The sequence below is a fragment of the Rattus rattus genome, chromosome 14 (assembly GCF_011064425.1).
Source record: "Rattus rattus isolate New Zealand chromosome 14, Rrattus_CSIRO_v1, whole genome shotgun sequence".
NCBI classification, from domain to species: Eukaryota; Metazoa; Chordata; class Mammalia; order Rodentia; family Muridae; genus Rattus; species Rattus rattus.
In genome coordinates, this window is record NC_046167.1 from 43722797 (window position 1) to 43728796 (window position 6000).

General features: G+C 44.0%; 1 protein-coding gene across 5 annotated transcripts in view; it reads left to right on the top strand.

Moving 5' to 3' along the window:
* Ripor2 (RHO family interacting cell polarization regulator 2) overlaps positions 1–6000 on the top strand; it is an 89440-nt gene that overhangs the window by 22493 nt on the left and 60947 nt on the right. The window lies entirely within an intron of this gene.

Below are 6000 nucleotides of genomic sequence, written 5' to 3' on the forward strand. Positions count from 1 at the left end.
TCTCCATCTTAAAGTCAGAAGTAGAAACATAAGTAATGCAGTCTAGAAGGTTTTCCTTTTACTGACCAAAGGAGACCATGGAATATGGGGATTAACCTGTGTGTATCCTTTTAAGATGGTATAAGACAAAAGTAAATGTATAAAACCCAGTCCCCATAAAACTTGAAAATAAATAAATTTAAAAAAAAAAAAACTTGCCGAGGAAAGCAGCAGTGGTCTGCACCACAGGCACAGGGAAAGGGGAAAATAGGAAAACAAAGAGATTCCACTGTGGTCCTGTGGGCATGTGAACAGCATGGTTCTCCTTCTCTTTCCCTTCCCTGCCTTTTTTCTGCTCTTCTGTATTTTCTTGACATTAAAGACAGTTTTTATGCCTATGAAATTTTAAAGACACAAAACCCTAACGATTTCTGTTTTCCATCATGAATCTCATTGAGTGTTGTTACATCAACAAGGCCTTCCTTCTGGCTGTCTGGTTGGTTTGTGGCTTGCTCTCCTTCAACAAAGCCTCTAAGCACTTCTGCCTTGAGCTCCTCACTATGGAGATCCAGGCCTGGCAGGTGTGAGCGAGTCTGTTGGAGATCTGCTCCTTGTCATACCTAACCCTGTTAGTCCTAGAGGGGCCATTGAATTTGAGGAGAGAAATATGTAAGCACAAGCTAACCTAACTACAGTATGTGGAATGCCAGCTAATAAAAGCACAATAAAAGTAGAACTGTCATTCAGACTGGAATCCCATTCATCCTCCCATTACTTCTGGTGGCATTAATGAGCTACTGTTAGAGGCTACACTGTATAGGCAACTTTGACAGACATTTCTTCATACTCAGTCTCCAAACAGGCAGCCTTCCAACAGTAATTCCCACAACTGGCTCTTTGACATCAGGTTATTTCTAAGTTCTCCAAGAAGCCCTAATTTTCATTGGTTTTCTTACCTATCCTTTCTGGACCAATCACAATGTGAGACCTGGTAGGATAAGAGGGAAATCAGTCAGTCACTTTAATCTCTTACCATCTGCTTCAACCTCTCCATCACCTCCTGGCCCAGTGTTCTTGTCCCAAACCTGCCTGATGAGACAGACTCCTTCTGATGCAATGTCTAGTTTGATGAGTGGCCAATGACATCACAGTGTTTATAGGGGAATATGCAAAATCTCATCATTTTAATTTCAAAAGATCTGTGTGTGTGTGTGTGTGTGTGTGTGTGTGTGTGTATGTGTATGTGTGATATACTAAAAGTACCCTGAAACTGGAGTTACAGGTGGTTGTAAGCCATGGAAATACAGGTGCTGGGAACCAAACTGAGGTCCTAAGGAAAGCAATAGCCCTTAGCTGCTGCTGAGCCATCTCTACACTCACAAACCCTTTTCTGGGTTTTAACACAGGAAGATGAACATTGATTCAGCTATAATTTTCAGAAAGACCAGTCTTTTAAGTTTTTTTATTATTTTTATATGTATAAGTATTTAGCCTGCCTGTGTGTGTGTGTTATGCACATCACAGACATACCTGTATGTGTACCACATACATGTAATGTTCAAAGGGGCCAGAAGAAGGAGTCCAACCCCTGGTACCAGAGTTATGATTGTGGGTACTGGGGCTCAAACCCTGGTCCTCTTGAAGAGTAGCCAGTGTTCAGAACAGCTGAGATATCCCTCCAGCCCCAAGATGTCTTTCTGCAAACCCCAGCAGTTCTGAAGATGAATAACAGCATCCAAAAGTGAATCTGTTCATCTTCTGGTGATTTGTGTGCATGAAAGGAACTCTGCTTATTGGAAATGCTTTTGATGAAGCTTAGAAATGTAGATTTGGTATAATCTCTGATGGTCTTTTAAATGAAAGTCAGGAAGTTGTTACATAATTCAAAATAAGGACATGAGGGGGGCGGTTGTGACTTGCTTGAATCTACTCAAAATTGATGAAATCTTCTGCATTGTTTCTTAGAAATCCTATTTCTTCTCTATAGGACATAAATAAGAACTAAAGTTGGCACCCAACAGCTATCTTCCATGATCTCTGGGATGGATAAGCTGTCCTTTCTTCACTCCAGACTCCAGTGGTCTGCAATCTCAGGCAACCTCAAGAAAAGGAGTTTTGCATCCATGGATAATACATGTATTAATCTCTGTACAAACACAATGCAGATAATACCAAAATGTTGCAGACTATCACACTCTCCTGCCTCTCTATAGACAGCTGGCTATGTCTCCAGAACTTTCCCATCAATGTATATAGTTTCCTGTACTTTTGTTTTTTCCATTCCTGGGGATATACTGTTGCCTGCTATGTCCTAGGAGAATTATATGACAACTTAGTATTATTATTTACTATGATTTCTGGATCTTTGAGATAGGCTCTTATTATAGAACCTAAGATAGGACTTGAATTCACTCCTGCTCCAGCCTCCACAGTGCTGGGATGACTTGCATGTACCACTTGGCTTGTCATTATCTTCTCTGGGATAACTCCCTACCTTGCTGGTTATGCCACTGTGCACTCACCACGTCTGTGGTGATTTGTGTGCATGTATGATGCTGAGCGTTGAGCCCAGGGTCTTGTGATTCCACCGGGCCTAGTAATTAACATGGATACTATTTCTCAGTGTTACCAACACAGCCTGGAATGAACATTTCTTATGTGCCTCTCTGTGCTCTTAGGTATCTCCCTCAAGCCACATGAAAGGATGAGTTTTACATTTCCTCATCACCATGTGGCACTACAACTCTACTAGGATTTTTTTTTTAAGTTAAGACATTTGGCCTAATGGAGTATCTGCTATCAAAATGTAAATTACTCTGGGGTGGGTAGTTAAATGCTCAGAACCTTACACTATGTTGGGTAGAAAGGGTTGGATACTAATGTAGGGCAGCTTCAGAAGCTGAGTAAACTTGCGGGACTTCATAGGAAGGCAGCAAGCTGTCTGAAGTAGATGTCTGAAAAGTAGATGGGTCGGTCACGTTTCTTCTTGCACAGACCAAATACCTGACACAAAGCAAGGCACAGAAGTTTATGTTGCCTTGTAGTTCCAAGAGATACAGCTCATCAGGGCAGGGTAGCCACACAGTGACAGTCACATGTGCCTGTGGTCTGGAAGCAAAACTATACAGGAAGTGGAGGCCAAGCGATCAAATCCCAAGGCCTCTTCCAATAACCCACTTCCTCCAGTGAAGTGCTACTTCCTGAAAGTTCAACAACCTTCCAAAACAGTGCCACCAGCTGGAGACCAAATTCCAAGTGCATTTGTCCATGGGGGACAGTTCACATTCAGATGTGACATTCAGATATCCAGAGTAGGCGTGGAGTGATTAAAAAAGATGCTCAAAGAAGATGCAGCATTGTGAGGTCATTTCCACGGATGAAAGGCTGTAGAAGCTGAAAGAAATGTAGCAAAGAGCTCACCCTAGACAGGAATGCTGCTGCACATGTGTAATCCCAGTACTGATGGCTGCAGAAAGACCAGGGGGTCAAAGTCAGCCTCTACTACATACCAAGTTTGAGGCCCTCTCTCAAAAACAAACAAAAGGATTTGTCACCACTCATTCGGAGTCTAGAGACCTGCAGGGGTTGAGGGAGGGTAGTTTGTTCCCTCTACACTGGTCAGTTGCTCTCCACCCTGCACAACCCACTCCATTTCTTTAAGAATTTGGTCTATCCACAAGCATGTGCATGCTTGCATGCATGCATGTGTGCATGTGGGGGCAGGCAGGGGAACTGATGGAAGGGTAGTGATTTCAACTTAAACTGGCTCCTGGTAGATGATCATTGCTGGGATAGACAAGATGAGTCAGAGTTAACGCCTCGCCAGCCACACTCCTAACAGTCACAAGGAAAGTTTCTGAGTAACATTTCATCTCCCAACTCATGTATATCCTAAAATTCTCCACCAGCACCTGCTCTTAGATGCATTCATCCCCATGAGCAGATGACACTGTCTTGGGACACAACTTTTATAAGGTAGCATTTCATTCACCTAATATGATGCCAGAATTTTGCAGACAGGGACTTAACACTGAATAACAAGCCAGGCATGGTGTTCAATAATCCTAGCATTCAGGAGGCTGAGGCCAAGTCTGGGCCACATAGAGAGTTATGGGCCAGCCTGGGGGACACTTTAAGATGTATTTATTTATTTTATGTATGTAAGTATACTGTAGCTGTCTTCAGACACACCAGAAGAGGCGTCAGATCGGTTGTGAGCCACCATGTGGTTGCTGGGAATTGAACTCAGGACCTCTGGAAGAGCAGTCAGTGCACTTAACCACTGAGCCATCTCTCCAGCCCCTCTGGGACACTTTTAAATAACTTCAATGTTTGTTTGTTTTTACTCAAATGACTGTGCTTCATTAGACCTGTTGAGCAATTTACAAATGAGACACAATAAGATGTGACAACTTGGGACAACAGAGAAAGCTCAGCTGTTAAGAGCACTTGTTGCTCTTCCAGAGGGCCTCGGTTCAATTCCCAGCATTCATAGGGCAGCTCAGAACCAACTGTAACTCCAGTTCCAGGGGAATCTGGCACTATCTTCTGACCTCAGCCAGCACTTCTAGCTTGTGGTACACAGACATACTCAAAGACAAAAGAACCATACACATAAAATAATAACATAAAGTTTAAAAGATTTGGCCTAGACCTGCTGCATAGAGAAAGCTCTGCTCACACTTGGATGGCACCATTGCTCCATGTGCTAGGATTTAAGTAAGACGAGATTGTATGTTTTGCTTGTTTCTTTCAAACCCAAACTCTGCATAGTTCTATCTCATTACATTTAAAATTCAAGAGAATCCCTTCTGTCTTTTGCAGCTATGAGGTTTTTGTCCCATCCCATGGAAAAGCCAGCCTACTGCCACCTGTCCCCAGACTGACCTCCCTGTGAGTGAGCACCTGGTCCCCAGGAATAAGGCACGCTTCTCCCTGAGGTGGAGAGACTTAAACCCCTGTGACCGTGCGGAGGGAGTCTGCTCTCTGAGGGTTTAGCTGTTCTCTCTTTCTCTGGGGTCCTTAAAGAACAATGGGTGACAGTTCCCAAACGCACTAATTGGTGTGTGTCTACCTTTGGAGGTTTCGATGTGTACACTGTCCTATTCCTGTGAGCTCAGCCCCTGCCTGGGTTGACATCACTCGCTGAGACAATAGTTCATACTTCGAGGCTGTCTGGCTGACAGCGGGCAGGGTTACCTCACAGTTCTAGGGCAGTCCCGTGGGGACTAACCTTGGGCTTCTGTCCAGCTGAAGTTGCACTTGACACTGCACCTTGGTCTGTCACAGGGAATCTTCACAAAGCCAAGCAGAGAACCGAAGAAGGGATGAAAAGGGATCGAGCACTCCATGGGCCTCCGACCTCTCTTGTGTTCTTAAATAACCCAGATTATCTCTTCTTTTGTGGGCTCTCCTTCTGTCCTTTCTTGTTTTCCCAGACAACACAGTGGCACAACCTTACCTATCAAAATAAGGAGAGAAAGCAGAAAAGAGTTTAAATAAGTTCATCTTCAAAGAAACCTCGTCGTATTTTCAGCCTGACACGTAGAAAATCCCCTCTGCAGGCCTATGTTTTGAATTCAGGTTGGACTGGCTATCTGAAACCTTGATGGTGACTCATCTGTGCAGTGCTGCTGTAACTGGATGACTGGACCATCACCAATGTTCTCATCTTTAGTAAACCTTGGTTGAACCTAAGAAAGAAGAGGTTTAGAAAAAGGAAGGAGAGAAAAGGAAAGAGGGAGAGGGGAGAAAGGAAGGAGAAAGGGAAGGAGGGAAGGAAGAAAGGGAGGGAGGGAGAGAGAGAGGGAGCAGGAAGGAAAAGAACTCTTAATGGAAATATACATTGGGTCGGGGAGATGGGGAGTAAAACCCTGGCCTCAGTGGATAAAACACTTGCTATGCAGGCTTGAGGATGAGGTGTCAAGTCACCAGAATGCACATAAATGTTGGGCAGGCATAGAAGCTGGCCTATAATCCCAGCACTGGGAAGCTGAAAATGGGATCCTTGGAGCAGGCTGG